The sequence below is a fragment of the Eubalaena glacialis genome, chromosome 3, assembly GCF_028564815.1.
Source record: "Eubalaena glacialis isolate mEubGla1 chromosome 3, mEubGla1.1.hap2.+ XY, whole genome shotgun sequence".
In the NCBI taxonomy this organism is placed as follows: Eukaryota; Metazoa; Chordata; class Mammalia; order Artiodactyla; family Balaenidae; genus Eubalaena; species Eubalaena glacialis.
In genome coordinates this window covers 79,361,664-79,382,881 of record NC_083718.1, presented here as the reverse complement: position 1 = coordinate 79,382,881, position 21,218 = coordinate 79,361,664, and the positions used below count along the sequence as shown (strand labels likewise).

The 21,218-nt window shown below is 37.4% G+C and overlaps 1 pseudogene; it reads right to left on the bottom strand.

Moving 5' to 3' along the window:
* The window catches only part of LOC133087050 (Fc receptor-like protein 1), a 55,663-nt pseudogene that overhangs the window by 19,360 nt on the left and 15,085 nt on the right, over positions 1 to 21,218 (bottom strand).

Sequence of the window (21,218 nt, the reverse complement as noted above, 5' to 3'; positions counted from 1 at the left end):
CTGGGAGAAATTTCCCTTTCTCTTCTTTGTTTGCACAGCTCCTGGGGTTCAGCTTTGGATCTGGTCCCTCCTCTGCATGTAGGTAGCCCTCTGGCATCTGTTCCTTGCCCAGACAGGACGGGGTTAAAGTAGCATCTGATTAGGGGGTTCTGGCTCTCTCAGGCTGGGAGGAGAGGGGTACAGAATGCTTGGCGAGCCTGCAGTGACAGAGGTTGGCGTGACATTGCAACAGCCTGAGGCACACCGTGTGTTCTCCTGGGGAAGTGTCCCTGGATCACGGGACCCTGGCAGTGGCGGGGTGCACGGGCTCCTGGGAGGGGAGGTATGGATAGTGACCTGTGCTTGCACACAGGCTTGTTGGTGGCTGCAGCAGCAGCCTTAGCATTTCATGGCCATCTCTGGTGTCCACGCTGTTAGCTGCAGCTTGCGCCCATCTCTGAATCTCGTTTAGGCTGTGCTCTGAATCCCCTCTCCTCACGTACCCTGAAACAATGGTCTCTTGCCTCTTAGGCCGGTCCAGACTTTTTCCTGGACTCCCTCCCAGCTAGCTGTGGTGCATTAGCCCCCTTCAGGCTGTGTTCACGCAGCCAACCCCAGTCCTCTCCCTGGGATCTGACCTCCGAAGCCTGAGCCTCAGCTGCCAGTGCCAACCCACCCCAGCAGGTGAGCAGGCAAGTCTCTCAGGCTGGTGAGTGCTAGTCGGCACCAATCCCCTGTGTGGGAATCTCTCCGCTTTGCCCTCTGCACCCCTGTTGCTGCACTCTCCTCCTTGGCTCTGAAGCTTCCCACCCACCCACCCTCTGTCTCCACCAGTTAAGGGGGTTCCTAGTATGTGGAAACTTTTCCTCCTTCACAGCTCCCTCCCAGAAGTGCAGGTCCCATCCCTATTCTTTTGTCTTTGTTTTTTCTTTTTTCTTTTGCCCTACGCAGATACTTGGAGAGTTTCTTGCCTTTTGGAAAGTCTGAGATCTTCTGCCAGCGTTCAGTAGGTGTTCTGTAGGAGTTGTTCCACATGTAGTTGTATTTCTGATGTATCTGTGGGGAGGAAGGTGATCCCCATGTCATACTCCTCTGTCATCTTGAAGGTCCTCCCAAGATCCAGTATCTTTAATTTTTAGAACTTTCTACTTAAATGCTTTCAAAATTTTTTGTCCATTTATTCAATGTACAATTAGGTGGAAATGAGTTTAAATCCAAGGTTCAGTTCTTAAGTGACTGATTATAGTGAAAAAAAAATCATTGCCCAGGACAAATATCCTCCCCTGGGGCTGCTCTTCTTAGATTGGTCACAGATTCTCTAGTTTCTACCCTGTCTCTTCACTTATTTATGGTACCAGACTATGTTCTGTCTGTGACATCTGCATTATATTTTAGGATTATAGTTGAGGGTTTTGACCTCAAGGTGAGGAACTAAGTTATATCTCAAATGAAAATATTCTTTCTATCACTGTTCAATTATACCATGATTACCAGAATTTGGATATGTAGTATCAGGAAGCAGAGGTCAGTCATATAAGAGAAGTGATAACTCCAAAAATATCACTGCAAAGCCAGAGCCAAAAGCCACAGGAAGCTTGTGGAATTTGGAATTATAATTTTTGAGAAAAATGTGTGGTTTGCTACTGACTGTTACAGGTGGAAAACCAGACTTACCTGTTGAACATTGAGGGACAACCTGTTGTTGTTGTTGTTGTTTAATGAAATTAGAAGAGCAGAAAATGTGGGTTACAGAAACAATTAGTTTAGTTCAAGAATTTTGCCCTCCTTCCCAGATAGAGACTAGATCCCACAGGGACTTGGCCCTGGGGCCTACAGTCAAGCTGATTTTTATACCATTAGTAGTCTTCATCTAGAAGTTGGAAAAAATTCCCAAGGAGAATGCTTTCCAAGATAGGAAGGAAATATTATAAGTCATGGTTAGAGGTGTGTTTGAAAAGGTACATGATGGGCAACCTCACAGGCTCAGGGCTGTAGTTGACTAATTGAACATTTGAGTCAGTGACTAGGGATTATTCATGGGACAGAATGAATGCAAGAGATGAGTCTTGCTCCTGAGAAAACTCCAGGCCAAAACTCCTGTAGGTGTTCCTATGCATTCCTGTTCCATTAATATCTCACAATTAAAGGTGAGACAGGGGTCTGTTTATCCCAGTACAGTTCCTTAGAGCCCACAGATCCCCTTCCACTTGGTGGTTATCATTAGATAAGCAAGAGAACAATTCTCCAACTCCTCAGATTTAGTCTTGGCTCATATGGATTTTCTATGTATAGAATAAAATATTGTTTTCATTTACTTCTTTTGTTGAGCACAGCTTTAAATCAAGAAGGGTGAGATGAAATTAGTTTTATTCATACAACATTAGAAAAGTATCACACATATAAAAAAGTCCAGAATTAAATAATGGTCTAGAATAAAGACTAGCAGACAGTGGCTTGTGAGCTTGTCAGCTGCCTGTTTTGGTAAATAAAGTGTTATTGGGACAAAGTTGTGCTCATTCATTTACACATAGTCTATGGTGGCTTTCCTACTACAATGACAGAGTTACATAGTTACAACAGAGACCTGAAAGGCCTAAACTATTTATTCTCTGGACTTTTACAGAGAAAGTTTGCTGACTCCTCATCTAGAGCCAGAGAAACAATGATAGACAAATAGTCATTCTGCCCATAGGGAAGTTCTTAGCCATTTTCCTCAGAGGTTACTATTTTCAGAGCTTGTGAGGATGCTCAGTGAGACAATGTTGAAGAGTTATGGTCCTGTGGCCAGAAAAACAATTCTCTCCAAATCAGCCTTTTGTCCAGACTGCACATCCTCTTTCAGATGTCACTTTCCTCCCTCCACCTGGGGTCTTAACAAGGAGGTAAACACTGGAGCCTTGGGAAGGCTGGGCAGGGCTTGGTCACCCAGCCAAGCAGGAAGTGTCAGGAGCAGAAACTGTGTGACGCTGGAGCAGGTTGGCCCGGGGAGCAGTAACATGTAGACATCTCTCCAGTCTTTCTACATCCATCTCTACAGGACCTTGTGGTAGCTGGGTGGCTGATATACCACAGATCAAAACCAACAAACACAAAGTGTGACTCACCTGCCTGTTCACTGAGCAGAGCTGTGAGGGGATCAAAAATCCAAGGTTAACACAGAGCATTTGCATCACAATTTAAAAATTTATATTACTCTGCTAAATTGCACAAAACATTCCACCTTTCCCTCCTTTTCTATTCCCCTACTCCATTATCACCAACAATTCAATCTCCCTCAAACATACAACCAATCCGCATTCATTTTATTTTTTTAAATTAATTTTTGTTGGAGTATAGTTGCTTTAACTCTCATTAATTTTACAATCATGAGGCAAATTGCAAACCTTCTCTTCCCCAAAGGGATTGCCAGAAGCAAGTCCCATGGATGTTGGATGTTTAGTAATTCTCTCCATTTCATTTTGCTTTCCCTCTCCCCCACCAACTGCTTTCTCACCCATGCTTTTCAAGGGGTAGACAGACTGCTACATGATAACACGGTCTCAAGTCACAAAGAGTTCATCGGGAAACATACCCAGTGAGAGTTTATGAGAGTTGAACCCCCGCTGAACTGATGTTTTCTCTAGTCATATTTTATGTGAGAGTCCTTTTACTCAATTAACAAATATTTATTTAGTGTCTACTGAATGTAGAGAAAGGAATCTTGTTTCTCAGCAGCAGACTTCCTCTCCCTCATAGCCCATGATTAAGCAAAAGGACATTAGCAAATGGTCTCAATGTATCTTTTAAGCCAAAATCTTGTAGATAACTATCTAAATACTTTTCATGGAGGAGTATTAAGCATTGAAATTATGAAAATTTTATTTATGAGAACATATTACTCTCTGAGATCTAAGAGAATCAAAACAGATTCATTCGTTCATTCAATTCATGATCAACAAATGGTAAAGTGGCCTGCCTTAAACATTAAGAATTAGGATGTATGGCAATATGATTTTCCTGGGGCAACTGTTTTGTATTTGACTATGAAATCTAAGCAAGAAGCAGAGAACTGGGCATTTCTACTGGTCCCTGGGCTCTGATAAATCCTTAGACCTTTCAAGAGTTGGAGATCTCATCTTGCTTCCACCTCAGTTCTAACTCATATTAACTCACTGAAGATGATTAGTAACGACCATAAGAGCGTGAAGGCCTAGTTCAGCTATTTGAGAAGATGTCCCCTCAGCCACCTGTTGAGTCCCGTGTTCAGGAAATGAAAACTACTTTTTAAAGTAAGTTTTGCACAATTAGCAAGAAAAGGAAGTAGAAGAGCTCTTCAATGTCTCACCACTATCTTCTTTTCCACAGATGTTTTAGAGAATTAAAGACGATCCTCTCAATGCCGGAGAAATTCCACATCTTGACACTGATGATAGCTAACACTTATATATGGCTGTTAATAAGTTGAATAAATTCAAAGTGTTTTATGCCCACAAAGTCATTAATACCCTCAGTAAGCTTGTGAAGTCAGCACTATCCCCTTTACGCAATTGAGGAAACTGAGGCACCAGAAAAGGCAAGTAAGTTGATCAAGACCAATATGGTCAATTTCTAGTAGTAACAACTGGGAGTCAAACCTAGGCAGTCCAGTTCCATAGTCTGACTCTTAAACACTTTGATGTCTTGCTATGATATATCGTCTCTCAATGTTTCTTAAGATAACAGGGCCATTGTTGCAATGGCTCAGGTTTCTTAGGTGAAATTTTCCTTAGTCAATTTCTAACTTCGTAGAATGGGATTTTTACTAAGATTCAAAGCACTTGGTCTATATTATTGCATTATCCCCTTCCCTATTTCTAATCCATACTGCTTTTTATACCACGGGTCGGTCTTAATACGGCTACACCCTGCAAAGCATGCATCACGTCAAAGCCTATTGTCACTCTCATTCTGATAGTATGTAGTCCTCAGAAATGTTATACAGAGCAATCTGCTCAGATCAGGCTGTCCAGGCAGATGCAAGTTGTCTTTTTGGACCTTATGCAGCATGAAACTTTAAATCACAAAATCACAGGTGTTTGTAACCTGGAGACTGATAGTGAAATAATAATCATAGGCTCAGTGTTATCTGTTCAGGTGAATACTTAACAATATCATTCACTATAAACCTAGTTTTACTTTGGGAAATGCTGATGTTTGTATGTGATGTGATGAACCATTATAATCATGTAAAAAGAAAAAGCTAAAAACACCCAACAAAGGCAGTTTGAAAATAAATTATATATGGATTACCAAGCTGCCATTAAAATGCTTCTGTAGAAGAATATTTAATAGCAATAAAAGATGCTCATGATATATTGCTAAGGGGAAAGTGGCTACTAAATGCAATTTATCTGCTGCACACCACTCTCTTGCTCTCCAGTAAAAAAATGTCTGAGACAATAAACACCAAGTCTTTACTGTAATTATATCTGAATAATGTAATTAAAGGTGATTTTTATTTTCCTCATTTAGCTTATTAGTGTTTTCTAGTATTCTTACAATAAACATATGCTATTTATATATTTTTAAAAGATTCATTTAAAAAATGGCCTGGGTTTTTTCCCCTTTCTAGCCTTAAAGTATATCAAACAATGTTACTTTAACTTTCTGCATAAATGGCTTATTTGTGTTTAGAAGAGGGGCCAGAGCTGATCTTCAAGTCCTTGCCTACTGGAAAGGTTCCTAGGTGGCCTGTAAATTCCTCCTCATCCTGGCCAGCCAGGAAGTCATAGGATTTTGATGGATGGAAGCAAATTAGGGAAGACAGTAGAGAGAGAAGCAAGCAAAAGACGGTGGAGGAGTTCATGGCAGGTATAAGTTTTTCATAAACATCTGAGGAGATTTTTCAAAATATTCACAACCTTTCATTGATTCCAATATGTCTTCTATGGAAATGTATCCTGTTTGGTTGGAAGTTAATATTTCCTAAGGTGTTACCAAATGGTGTGGGCGGAATTCATGGTTTGTGTGAAAGTGAGTGTTGCAGGTGGAAAAGAGAAATAATGAGTCGTTAGAGACAAGTGTTGTCATAGTGAGGTTGATGGGCCACAATGGTGACAACAAGTCCTCTGAAATGATTGACATGCTCCATCTGGGTGCTGCTGTGTATTTGACAGATGGTAGGCATTTACATATGGATAGACATAGACTGGAAGCATACCGAAACTTGGAAGCAAATTAGGGACCACATGCAGAGATTAGGAAGCTAAATGGTTCAGTGGAGGGAAAGGTAACTTAATGTTTAAGACTGTAATGGCAAAAGTGAAATTGTGTGTGCATATGTTTAACCAAAGTGAGAGATAAAACTATCCCTCTGCAAAGATATTTAGCTACCAGTCAGATGGAGTCACAGGTACCGCAGGGAAGCAGAGTTACACATAGATATAAAAGCCTCTTGGCACAGCCATGTAGACTCTTGACTTAGAGATTCCACAGGTAGCAGCAGGCAGAAGGATACTATCTCAGATGCAGAGCAAAAGCAGTCTCTGCAAATTCTGTTCAATGTCTTGAATGGGACAGAGAGCATAGTGCCAAGATGGGGGATGCCAGAATTGAAACAGAGAAGAAGAGAATCTTCATGAAATACAGTTCAGAAGAAAATAAATAACATCTCCCATTTGAGGAAGTTGACTACTAGGACAGTTAGGGTAGAAAAATGAGGCTGGTAAACTTCAGAGATCTCTGGATATATCTGGTTGAACTTGGGGCTCCAAGGTCACTATGGCAGAATAAGTGTCATAATGTATATAAATATGCTGCATACATGGTCGTAGAAGTAGTCATTGTCATGGTCATCATCATTGTGTGGTAGTAGTTGTAGTAGTAATTTTAATAGTTACTGTAATTATCTTGAACAACATATGTCTTCCTTGAGTGGGGCTTGACCTAGGAATTTTATGTCCAGGGTAATAAATATATACTTTTGGAGGTGATAATGTTTGTTGGAGACCTTCTGGAGCAGAATTGGCTAGTGGAAATGTTGATTTTGTCTTAATAGACAACACCTAGATGTCATTTAGGCAGAACCAGACCCTTCTGCCCAGCAGATTCTCTACAATGCAATTAATTAATTTCTAGAAGTCTACTGGGGCCCTGCATAGGCCAAACAGCATGACATGGAATTCAGACTAAGAATGTCTGGAAGCTGTTCTCTATTACCTCCCTGGCAGATATAAAGATGGAGATGTTCCAGAGACCCAGTTTCTAAAAGAAGTATCCCCATATTTGCTCAATTAGAGAAGAGCAGGAGGAAGTTTTAGTTTCAGATAGTGATTGTTTTTAGAGACTGGAATTTTACCAAATTCAAATTTTTCTTCTTCATGAGGAGTACCAGTTTCTTCAGTATTAGTAGAAGTTTCTATAAACCCCTTCTAAAGAAGGCATTGCTATTCCTGGGGTGGGGAGTAGAGGTAAACCTAGTCTTGGAGTTTGAGGGGAGACAGAGGCACAGGAAGACTTACTGAGTCTCCTGGCAGATATCTGAGCAGCATCTGCAACAAAGAGCCATCCTCCCTCCATGTGTGAAAATACCGCCCGGTAAGTGACCTAGACTCCCTGGGGACAGCAGGTGCAGAGGGGCCCCCATGAATCAGACAATTCAATCTGAAGCTTCCTATTTTCTGTTTCAATTGTATGTTTGTGGGGTTTCCAGAAATGTAGATGGGATATGACTTTCCATGCAGGAAGGACAATTACCAAAAAGAACTGTGGACCATGGGTTATTGACTATACCAACCCTTAATAGCATCACCCAGAGCAGCTTCCTGTGTATATCTTCCTGGCAGTTGAACATCAGCTGTTGGTGACAGAAAATAAACAAGTACTACTAAATCATACCCTGGCTGTCAATCTCAATTTCCCTTCAGAGGTTTTTGCTCACTCTTCTAACATGCTCTCCTAGCAACTCTTTCCCAGTTCACAAAGGTATAATTCCCAGTCAGAAAAAGCATTCATGCATTCATTCAGGGATGGATAAATTTTACATAATTTTTTAAATGCATAGCCAAACAGGTAAGAAGGGAAATTCCCCTATTACAGATAAAAAAGGAAGTGAAAACAGAGTGTTAAACATGTAAATTACATTATTGTTCCCCTAGGAAGAGTGGGAGAGAAAATACTACACTAAATAATTTTTATGAGCTTCGCACTTAAAGTCTACGTGGAATCAGTAGACAAAATTTTGGACCTACGAAAGGCAGAAACTTGAAATTAAAACATCACAAGACTTTCTTTTTAATAAATGAGTGGTTTGGTGAGGAAAAAACATTACCCACAAGCACAGATAGATGCCAAGTAAGCTTGTGTTTGTACAAACTTGGGGAAAATAGAAAGTTTCCTCTGAAACAACAAAAGCCCAGGACTGTGCCATGCTTCTGTGTGTGCCCTGGGAAATCCCAAATAAAGAATTATTATAAAAATTGGTCCTGGGCCAGTGACCATCCAGGGCTTAGAAGAAGTAAATACAAAATGGCTTTTGAGGGACACAGTCAGAAACCCAGGTCACATGGAATTCCTACACTGCACAAAAAGCTTCTTAATCTAAAATCACAAAACCCATCAACTTATGAAGAACAAGATTCAAAATATACAATAAATACAGGCTTTAAATACCTAAAACTTCAGAAGAACTATCTAAGAATTATAGTATATTAAATGTATTTAAGCTATTTTAAGGTTGTTAAAATAATAAAGTACAGTTGACTCTTGAATAACACAGGTGTTAGGGGTTCCAACTCTCCATGCAATCGAAAATCCACATATAACTTTACAGTTGGTCCTCCATATCTGTAGTTCTGCATCTGCAGATTCAACCAATTATGAATCATGTAGTAGTACATGTATTGAAAAAAAAGATATATAAGTGGACCCACGCAGTTTAAACTCATGTTGTTCAAGAATCAACTGTATGAAGCCCATAACAGTAAAATACTATAAATAATAAAAAGACAAATTTGAAAAGTTATAATAATAATATTTTTGAAAACTTAATGTGTGCCAAGTATACTTTTAAGCATTTTAAACAAATGATTTTACATAATTAGCAAAACAACGTCATATATTAGATACAATTGCTATCCCAATTTTAAGCATGAAAAACACACAGAGGTTAATTAACTTGACCCAAACTGCAGGACTAGTAAATGGTGAGGCCAAAATGTAAATCCAGACAACTCTTCAGAAACCATGCTTTAAAAATTTTGCTACTAATATCTCTGAGAAGAGAAAAAAATTGTAGTCATTGAAATAAGAAAGAAATAGGTTAAACTGATATAGCTGAAGAAACAATTAGTAAACTGAAAGATAGAGATTAAGAAATTGCCCAGAATGCAACAGGGCTAATAAAGAAATGAAAAATTGGAAGACTAATTAAGAGTCATGAGAATAAAGTCAGAAGGTCCAGAAAACTTCTAATATGAATTTCTGAAGGACAGAATTAAAACAATGATGAGGCAATATAATAACAGAGATAATAATTAAGTATTTTCTAAATTTGAAGAAAGCCATGAATCCTCAGGTTTAAGAAACATTTATCTCAAGCAAAATAAATTCATATTTAGACACAGCAGAGTGAAACTACATAAGACCAAAGGTAGAGAGACTTAAAAGTAACCAGTGAGAAAAGACAGATTAACTACAAAGAAACAACAATTAAACTGAGAGAAATTTTCTCAAAGGCAACAATAGAAGCAGGAAGACCATGGAATAAAGTATTAAAACTATTGATAGCAAATCTAAACTATCAGTCTTAAATTCTGCTTTTGCACCTTGTGGACAAATGAACTCACAGATTGTAGCAAAAAGAACTAGAAAGTAAAAGTTCATAAAGAAAGAAATTGGACCACAGTGACATTATCATCATAGCAGAATAAGAATTTTCTTCTGTCTTTCCTCCAAGACCACCAGTTTAGACAATCACCAAAGAACAAGAGAGTTTTGTGGAAATCCAGGAGTCCAGCAGAGAATTTCTGACACACTCTCAGAGCAAAAAACTCAGATATTGGATAGATTGAAGGAGAATATTGAGGTGTGCTGTGTGACTGAGTGGTGGGGAGCAATTGGGAAAGTTGCAGATAGGGCTCTCAGAGGGGACCAGAGGGACATGAGTGCTACTAACTGCATCACAGAATCCATCAGGATGTCTGCCTGTGAACCACAGGGGATGCCTCACCTGCAGATCCCTCCAACTGGCCCACAGGCACCAATAGCACTCCACAGGCCTCACTCACACATTCCGCCACTGCAGGAATGGTTCTTTATGTATGTTCCCAATAGCTGCAAGAATCAGCCTTTGAAGATGGCTAGTGAGCACACACAGAAAGCTGAACCAGCTCTGTGGACTTGGGAGAAATGACACAACTTAAGCATTCAGGACCACCCTAGAGAAAGCAAAAAGGAGTCTGGCAGCACCTGGCCTGACAGATCAAGAGAAGGCATACAAGCTTAAGAATTCTCTTACAAGAGAGAACACGAAATGTGGATCAGATGCACCCATAGAAAAGTTCTAAGAAAGCCTTAGAATTCCTAGCAGGACTGATAGAAAGTATTTTTCTCGCAAAGTCAGCCAGTAAAGACTGGAGAAGGAGACTGCTTCCTCAAATGTGAAGACAGCAATGCAAGACCCCAAGAGATATAAAAAATAAAGGAAATATAATACTACAAAAGGAATACAATCATTTTTCAATAACCAGCTCCAAAGAAATATGGATCTGTGATTTATGCAATAAAAAATTCAAAATAACTATTCTAAGGAAGTTCAGTGAACTATAAGACAACACAGAAAGACAATTCAATGAATTCAGGAAAATAATATATGAGCAAAATGCAAAATTTAACATAGAGACAGAAACCTTTAAAAAGAACCAAACAGAAATCCTGGAGCTGAAGAATACAATAAATGAAATAAATGCAACAGAAAGCATCAATAATTGACTAGATCAAGCAGAAGAATCTGTGAAGTATAGAAGACACATCCTTTGAAATTATCTAATTAGAGGAGAATAAAGAAGAAAAGAATGAAAAAGAGTGAAGAAATGCTATGTGAACTATGAACTACAATTAAGAGAAATAATCTGTTCATTATTGGAATCCCCAAAGAAGAAAGGGAGAATGGGGCAAAAAGCTCATTTAAAGTAATAATGGCTGAGAACATCCCAAATCTGGGGAGAGATTTGGACATCCAGTTCATAAAGCTAATAGGCCACCCAAAACTTCAACCCCAAACAATCTTTTCCAAAACACATGATAATAAAATTGTCTAAAAGCAAAGGCAAAGAAAGAATTATTTAAATAGCAAAAAAAAAAAAAAAAAAAAAAAAAAAACTCATACATAAGAACACCCATAATATTATCAAACCTTACAGGCTAGAAGAAAGTGGGATGATATATTCAAAATACTGAAAAAAAAAAAAAAAACCAACTAAGAAAGCTACTGGGAAAAGTTGTCGTTCAGATACAAAGGTGAGATAAAGACTTTACCAACAAACAAAAGCTGAAGGAGCTCATCACCCACTAGACCTGCCTTATAAGAAATGCTGAAAGAAGTTCTTTAAGTTGAAGTGAAAGGATGCTAATTAAGAACAAAAAAGCATATGAAGACATAGAACACATTGGTAAGGGTAAATATATAGTCAAATTCAGAATACTGTAATACTACGATATGGTGATGTGTTAATAACTTAACTCTAGTATAAAGTTTAAAGGACAAAAGCATAAAAATAAATATAATGATAATAATTTGTTAATAGCTACACAATACAAAAAGTGGTAAATTGTGACATCATAAACATAATGTGGAAGGAGTAAAAGGGTAGAAGTTTTGTATGCAATTGACATTAACTTGTTATCAGCATAAAATGGACTGTAATATCTATAAGATATTTTATGTAAGCCTCATAGCAACAACAAAGCAAAAACCTACAGTAGATACACAGAAGATAAAAAGAAAATCTAAGCATACCACTATGAATAATCATCAATTCAGAAAGGAAAACAATGAGAGGAAGAAAAGAATAGGAAGCTACAAAAAGGCAGAAAATAATGAATAGGATGGCATTAGTAAGTTCTTACATATCAATAATTATTTAAATGTAAATTAATTCAATTCTTCAATCAAAAGGCTGAGTGGATAATAAAACAAGGCTCAACTATATATGCTCACAATAGAAGCATGTCACCTATAAGGACACACATAGGATCAAAATGAAGGAATGAAAAAAAATATTCTGAGTAAATGAAACCAAAAAAGAGAAGCTATATTTATATCAGACAAAACAGACTTTAAGTCAAAAGCTATAACATGAGACAAAGAAGGTCATTATATAATCTAAAAGGGGTCAATTTATCAAGAAGATATAACAATTGTAAATATCTATGTACCCAACATTGGAATGCCAAAATATATAAAGCAAATACTAACAGAACTAAAGGAGAAATAAGCACCAACACAATAATAGTTGGGGGCTTAACTATCCCATTTCTACAGTGGATAGATCATCCAGATAATCAACAGGGAAACAGCAAATTGGAACAACACTACAGACTTAATAGACCTAACACACATATATTAAACATTCCACCCAACAGCAACAGAATACACACAGTTATCAAGTACACATAGAACATTTCCTAGGCTAGATAATATGTTAGGCCACAATACAAGTCTCAACAAATTTAAGGAGAAATAAATTATATCAAGTATTTTTTCCGTACCACAATGGTATGAAACTAGAAATCAATAACAGGAGGAAAGCAGGAAATTTTACAAATAAATGGAAATTAAACAACACACTTCTGAACAACAAATGGATCAAAGAAGAAAGCAAAAGGAAAGTCAAAAAATATCTTTAGACAAAATAAAATAAAAACATAACACACCATTACTTGGGAATGCAGCAAAAACAGTCTAATGAGGAAAGTTTATGGCTATAAAAGCCTACATTTAAAAAAGCATAAAAGAAAGACCTCATATGAACAACCTAGCATTGTACCTCAAGGAACTGGAAAAACAAGAAAAAACTAAGCTCAAAGTTAGCAGAAGTAAGGAAATAATAAAGATTAAGCAAAAATAAATGAAATAGAGAATAGGAAAACAATAGAAGAGAATAAGAAAACTAGAGCTGGTTCTTTGAAAAGATAAACAAAATTGACAAATCTGTAGTTAGATTAAACAGGAAAAAGAGGACACAAATAAATAAAATTGTAAGTGAAAAAAGGAGACATTACAATTAATACCACAGAAATACAAGGGATCATAGGAAACTACTATAAACAATTATATTCTGACAAATTGGACAACACAGAAAAAATGAATAAATTCCTAGAAACATTCAACCTATGAAGACTGAATCATGAAGGAACAGAAAATCTGGAGAGATCAGTAATAAATAGGATATTGAATCAGTAATCAAAAACTTCCCCAAAAAGAAAAGCCCATGACTGTATAGTTTCACAGGTTAATTCTAGAAAGCATTTAAAGAAGAATTAAAGCCAATTCTTCTCAAGCTGTTCAAAAAATGGAAGAGAAGTAAACATGTACAAAAATATTTTATGAGGCCATAATTACCCAGATACCAAAGCAAAACAAGGACACTACAAGAAAAGATAAGAAAAAAAAAAACCCTACAGGCCAATATCCCTGATGAATATAGACACACACAAAAAATCCACAAAATACTAGCAAATTGAATTCAACCACACATTAAAAGGATCAAATATCATGATCAAGTGAAATTCATTCCTAGGATACAAAGATGGCTCAACATATGCAAATCAACAACTGTAATATATCAATTTAATAGACTAAAAATTAAAGCTATAAGATCATCTCAATAGATGCAGAAAAGGCATTTGACAAAACCTTTCATGATAAAAAAACTTTCAAAATTGAATATAGAAGTAATGTACCTCCATATAATAAAGGCCATATATGACAAATCCACAGCTAACATCATACTCAAAGGTGAAAAGCTGAAAACTTTTCTTCTAACATCAGGAACAAGCACGAGTGGTCATTCTCACCACTCCTATTCAACATAATACTGGAAGCCCTAGCCAAAGCAATTACACAAGAAAAAGAAATAAAAGGTATCCGAATCAGAAAGGAAGAAATAAAATTTTGTATGTGGATGAGATGATTTATATATAGAAAACCCTAAAGACTCCACCAAAAATCTCTGGAAGTAATAAAATACAGTTAAATTTCAAGATAAAAATAAACACAAAAAAATCAGTTGCATTTCTACACATTAACAACAAATTATCTGAAAAGAAATAAAGAAAACAATCCCTTGCATTATAGCATCAAAAACAATAAAATACTTAGGAATAAATTTAACCAAGGGGGTGTATATTTAAAACTATAAGACCTTGATGTAAGACATAGAAGAAGACACAAATAAATGGAAAGATATCCCTTGTTCATGGATTGAAAGAATTAATATTGTTAAAGTGTCCATACTACCCAAAGCCATCTATACATTTAATGCAATCCTTATCAATATCCCAATGACATTTTTTCACAGAAATATAACAAAGAATTCTAAAATTTGTTTGGTGCTACAAGAGTCCCCAAATAACCAAAGCAATATTGAGAAAGAAGAACAAAGCTGGAGACATCACACCTCCTGATTTCAAACTATATTGCAAAGCTATCATAATAAAAACAGTATGGTATTGTTATAAAAACAGACACATAGACAAATGAAACAGAATTGAGAGCCCATAAATAAACTCATGCATATATGGTCAATTAATAATTGACAAGAGAGCCAAGAATATTCAGTGGAGAAGGGATAGTTTCTTCAATAAATGATGTTGGGAAAACTGGATATTCATATTAAAATAATGAAACTGGACTCCTATCTTACACTACTCACAAGAACAAGACAAAAACAAACACATAGATACAAAGAACAGATTAGCAGTTACCAGAGGAAAAGAGGGTGGGGGGAGAGCAAAGTGGGTAAACGGAGCCAACTATATGGTAATGGACTGAAACTAAACTTTTAGTGTTAAGCACACTTTAGTGTAAATGGAAGTCAAATTATAATATACACATAAAATTTATATAACATTATAAACCAACATTACCTCAATTAAAAAAAGAGAAAAATAGAAGAAACACAAATGAGGAAAAAAATGAATAAAAAGAATTTGATAACTGGAAAATAAAGAAAAACATGGTTAAAATGGTAAATTTTATGTTATTTATATTTTAGCAAAATAAAAAAATATATTATGATTTATCATATAACAGGATACTACACAGCTTTTAAAATAGTGCAATAATCTACATACAGACTTTAAAATATTTCATGATATTTTATTAAATAGGTATACTTCTAAATATCTATATATTCACATGTATGTAGAAGTGTTTCTACAGAAAAATAGAAAAATATCTGCAGAGCTAAGATTTTAACAATGCTAAGCTTTTAACAATGGGTACCACTTGTGGTAACTTATAGCGAAGACTTTAACTTTTACATTATATACTTTTAAAATGTTTTAATTTATGTGCTAGCTTATGATTGCTTTAAAATTAAAATACAGACTTCAAACCATATTATCACATTTTCAAAAAGTTTGTGAATTAAGGAAGAAAACATATTCCTAAAGCTTTTAGAGGTTGCAACAAATACAGAACTTTGGATGTAGTGAAACCTACTGAGATTATGTCTCCTTATAAATATGGGGGCGTCTAGATTGGCACCTAGATTGGCCTGACATACAAAATATGTCATTACTCTACAATAGCCAGGACATGGAAGCAACCTAGGTGTCCATCATCGGATGAATGGATAAAGAAGATGTGGCACATATATACAATGGAATATTACTCAGCCATAAAAAGAAATGAAATGGAGGTATTTGTAATGAGGTGGATGGAGTTAGAGTCTGTCATACAGAGTGAAGTAAGTCAGAAAGAGAAAAACAAATACAGTATGCTAACACATATATATGGAATCTAAGGAAAAAAAAAAAAAAGGTCATGAAGAACCTAGTGGCAAGACGGGAATAAAGACACAGACCTACTAGAGAATGGACTTGAGGATATGGGGAGGGGGATGGGTGAGATGTGACAGGGTGAGAGAGTGTCATGGACATATATACACTACCAAATGTAAAATAGATAGCTAGTGGGAAGCAGCCGCATAGCACAAGGAGATCAGCTCGGTGCTTTGTGACCACCTAGAGGGGTGGGATAGGGAGGGTGGGAGGGAGGGAGATGCAAGAGGGAAGAGATATGGGAACATATGTATATGTATAACTGATTCACTTTGTTATAAAGCAGAAACTAACACACCATTGTAAAGCAATTATACTTCAATAAAGATGTTTAAAAAAAAACAAAAACAAAAACAAAATATGTCATTACGATTTAGTGTAACTGCAATGGTATTTTATGTAACTTTGCTTTAATTTTATTTTGGTAACAGTGACCCCCAAATTCACTGAGTCACATATTTTATGTAGAAACAGGATGATTAACGTAAGGGGCAGGGCTGGAGCTCTGTACTGTCTAAGCAGAGAAAACACTTGGACAAAAAATTATGGACACATCTTTCTGTATGGAGCAGTCCAACAAAATCACTAACCTTGGGTTCATGCTTTCTAAGCTTCATTGTCCCTCTACCCCATGACCTCAAGTTCTTTTATTCCTGTCCTGTTTCCTCTTGTAAAAAGAACTCAGAGCAGAGTTTGACCTGTACCTGAAAGAACCAATAGGAATCCGGTTCTAGTAACAAAGTTCTTCCCACTCCTGAGTTCATGTTGGTTCTCCTGGGTGATCTCTTCAAAGCTTGAGCCAACTTCACTTCACAGTAGATGCAGGAATAATCTCATGGAGGAAAGCACCTGGATGAGGTGTACTGGAACGCTGATTCTCCCAGGATCTCTGAAGGACATATTAGTTCCGAGGTATGGGGTCGTGCATGGTTTCCCAAGAGCAGAATCTTCTATAACTTTACATAGCATCTTCATAGTCCACATCTGTAAGATCCGCTTTCTTCAGCCTAGAATAGATGGCTGAGGTGTTCTAAAAGCAAAGATACATGGATAGAACCTGAGCAGGGAAGACAAGTCGAACATGTTTCCCACAGGTCCTCTTTCCCAGTCCTCTTCCAGTCAGCCTGGATGCACCCTATCATGGTGCACCACTCAAGACAAAACTTGGAGTCTCTTGGAAGACTGTGGCCCTAGGCCACCATTTTCAAAGGGCCTGCGTCCCACTGTTGGGCTACTGAGATGCTCCTGATGAGCTGCAAACTGACCCATACAAAGCCTTCTCTCATTTTTATAAGTCATTGTTAGGCTGTTCCATGGACTATAATTTTTCAAGGATGTCAGAATTTTGTATTCATAAACTAAATTTAGCCTGTTACTGGAGTTTATCAAGGACTTGAACTCTGTCCTGAGATATTTGGCCGCCACACCACACTAGACTCAAATACAAAGCACCTACTCTATTTGCACACGTGCAGAGTTGGAATTTATGCAATTTTCTGAAAGCATTTTTGTATCATCAGTGAAGTCTTGAATTGATCAAGGTTTAGAAATTACTGATTTTTTTAATGACAAAAATCACTTAGTTTAGCTTTATTCAATATTAATTTAGTTTTTGACATGTTGTTTGGTTAACCTTATAGCACAAAATGATGTATGTATGGTTCAACAGTATTTCAGGATAAAGATTTTCAAATCTATAGAATTTTTAGACTAAGCATACACTACAGTTTAGCTACAAACCTTCCATATGTCCATTGCTAAAAGAAGTATACGTGAGCCTCTAAAATTACCTTGTACAATCACACTTTACTGTTATAATCAAATGTTTTTATCCCTGTGGTGTGAGGAGATAAGGTAGGAGATAGACCATGAGATATCTTGTTTTTCCTAAGTGGCCATAATTTTAAAAATTTGAGAGCCTGTCCCCAGAAGAAAGAGAGAAAGAGCATGGAGGAAAGAACAGGGTTTCTAGCTCACCTTATCCCCAGTATGCATCCCAGGGGGTTCTTCTGTGGAGACAAACATATGTGAGATTCCATTTAAAGTCCTTCATTAAATTAGTGTTAATAAAGGCTTCTTTCTCTCCTGTCTATTTCCCATGGACTTACTTCCATTAATACTTTCTGTCTCGCTTTTCTGCCTATCACAAATATGACTCCTTACTGTACAGAGGAAAACTAGCACCTGGGGGGAGTGAGGGTCCGCCAGCTCCTCCTGGCATTTGTACCTCTCAGCATTTCTGTGCCCACCAAGTACGGGATGGGACAACAGCCACAACCAGGCAGCTGTATTGGGGTGCTACAGGGAGTACATAGCTGGTACCGTCTCCAATGCTGCCATCTGACTGGGGAGTGAGATATACAGGAGGCCAAGTTAGCATCAGCACTGGGCTCTACTCAAGACAGCTTCCAGACCAAAGGCCAATCTTCATATAAGGCACAGCAATGCTCATAGTCAACTCCAAAAGCAGAAGCACCAGCGCCAAAGAACAGAGCCATGCTGCCATACACGGTCACTGATTATCCTCCCGGTTCCAGGAAAGACAAAAGTCAGAGACAAATTCACTCCCTCATGTCTCACCTGCTGCTCGTTGCTGTTCCTGCTGCACACAGTACACCAAAGAATAAACCTCATCCCCACTTACAACATTCACTGAAAGAGAAAAAAGGAGGCATCATGACATGACACAGTCCCTTCTTCCTGCCATTTAACTCACTCCATACCTACCACCTATCACAGCCATGAAGATAGATGAGTCATTTATTTGTAGAGGTGGCTGGGACACAGCAGGGTCGGATTTGGTTAATAGACATCACCTTATTGCTTCTTCCCCAGCTTGCTCTGCCTACTTTGGCCCAGGTCATTTGGGAAGCCTCACCATTTTCATAGTCAGGGTGTAGTTGCTCTGGGGCTTGTGAGTTGAGGTAGGTGGATTCTTGGGGTACAGGGCTGGGAAGGCTCCTGCAAACACAGAAACACATGCTATCTATCTGGGATAGCATCCTAGATGTCCCAGACATAACTATCTGGGATTATGAGTAAAACACTGAAGGAGAGAAGCCTGTTACAAAGTGTCCTGAATAGAATGCTAATTTATGGGGAAATCCGCAATCAGCACAGCTGTCTGGTACAAGCCACGGCTCTATACTTACACTGATCAAGGCATTGCAGAGTATCACTGGAGTATATATTCCACAAGTGTAAGGTTCTTATTTGACAGCTTACTGTGGTATTGCCCACACCCAGAATAGTGCCATTCACATCATAAGTGCTTGGTAAATATTGAATGAAAAAATATTGATTCACCCCAGATGGAAACCGGTTGCTAGGCAGAACAGGCAGCTTGAGGAAGGGAAAGAAGAAAATGTTCTTGCATGTGCATGTATCACTGAAAAAGAGCTATTCTGATTTGGAAAAAAATCTGTTTTTTTGTTGGCAAAAATAATAACACAGTATAAAATGTATCAACTAAACACTGATATCCCCCGATGGAAGTATTTAAAAAATCTTTTCCTCTTCTAACCAACAAGGACCTATCATATAGCACAGGGAACAATACTCAATATTTTGTAATAACCTATAAGGGAAAAGAATCTGAAAAAGAATATATAACTAAATCATTGTGTTGTACACCTGAAACTAACATGACATTGTAAATCAACTATACTTCAATAAAATAAAATCAAAAATAAATTTTAAAAAACCTTTTCCTCTTCTAATCTTCTAAGGAACTTCATCAACAATTTTTCAGTATGTTTATTACTTATTCTCTGGCCTGCATTATGGAAATGTGTGTATATCTTAACTACTCTAGGATACTTAAAACTCTCAAGATCTCTCCATATTTTCATGCTTTCTAGCACTCAGCAAAATGACTTACAGACTCTCAGATATTGGTTGATTGAATAAATGCACGAAACTGGTCAATATAATAGAACTGTCTTATTCTGCACATTTAGTGAAGGAGATAAATTAGGAAAAATGATGAAAGGATTTAAATTAATTAGTTAATATATAAAAGAAGAGGAATAGCAAATGAAGTTATCAGTGGAAGAACTCTGGAGTAGTAGTTTTGGATATGACAAAATATGGAAAAAAGCTCATGAGAGAGAACAATTCAAAAAATTGTTTGAAATAGATTTTTCTACATTAACTGTACACACAGATAAAGCAGAGGTCTCACCTGAGTGGATCCCTGGCTGAACGACTTCCTGCAAGTCAAACAAATGAACATACATGTCAATGAAGGAGCTCTCTTTCTCAGTGCTTTCATACAGCCCTTGTGCAGGGAATGTGCCTTGTTTCAGGATGCCCATTGCAAGATGTCACTGTGTGCTCAGAGGACATCCTGGTAATTATTTGGGCAGATCCTTCATATTGCAGATGAAGAGATTTAGGTCCAGAATAGTTAAGCAAGCTTCCCAAAGACAGTTAATACCAGAATTGGACTTGAGCCCAAGGCTCTGTACCTGCACACCTATAACATTTTTTGGTTTTGGTTTTAGAACCATATGACCTAATCCTATCATGACAAAAGGCACTGCCATAGACACAGTATAGTTGGGGTGACGTCTCCAAAGATGCCCCAAAAGCTTGGAATTTAAGTAAGAATCTCACATTGTCCTCTCTTGCCCCATCTCCAACTTGCTCAATGGAGAACAGGAAACCAAGATTAAACATACAAATAAATAGGTAATAATCAATTGTAATAACGTGTGAAGTTATTGGTACTCTGAGGAAGAATAATAGAAAAGAATTGTAAGCTGTGTGGCTAGGTGAAGCCTCTTGGAGAAAATGACATTTAAGCTGTAAAGTGAGAAACACTCAGCAAAAAGCATATGTGTGGATGTGTGGGTAAATATTTCAGGGAGAAGAAAAACCATGTGACAATATTCTAAGGCAAGTAAGAATTAGTGCAATGACTTTAGCTGGGAGATTGTCAGTATAGCTGGAACTGCTAACTGTATTTCTCTTATAAGTGGCTGATTAGCGTTTAAGTAGTTACATTTTTGTATAAAAATTAAACCACAAAAGTACAAGGTATCAGTTTAACCTCAATTGATAACACGTGGGGATGAAGGGCTTTACTAAAAACTTTCACTACTTTAATAGGTGTCATCCCATGTGCTGGGGCAGTGGGGGTGGCTATGAGCAGATCTATAGGCAAGGTGGCTAATGGGATATATTCATCCTTATTAGTATGTATGTCACAGATC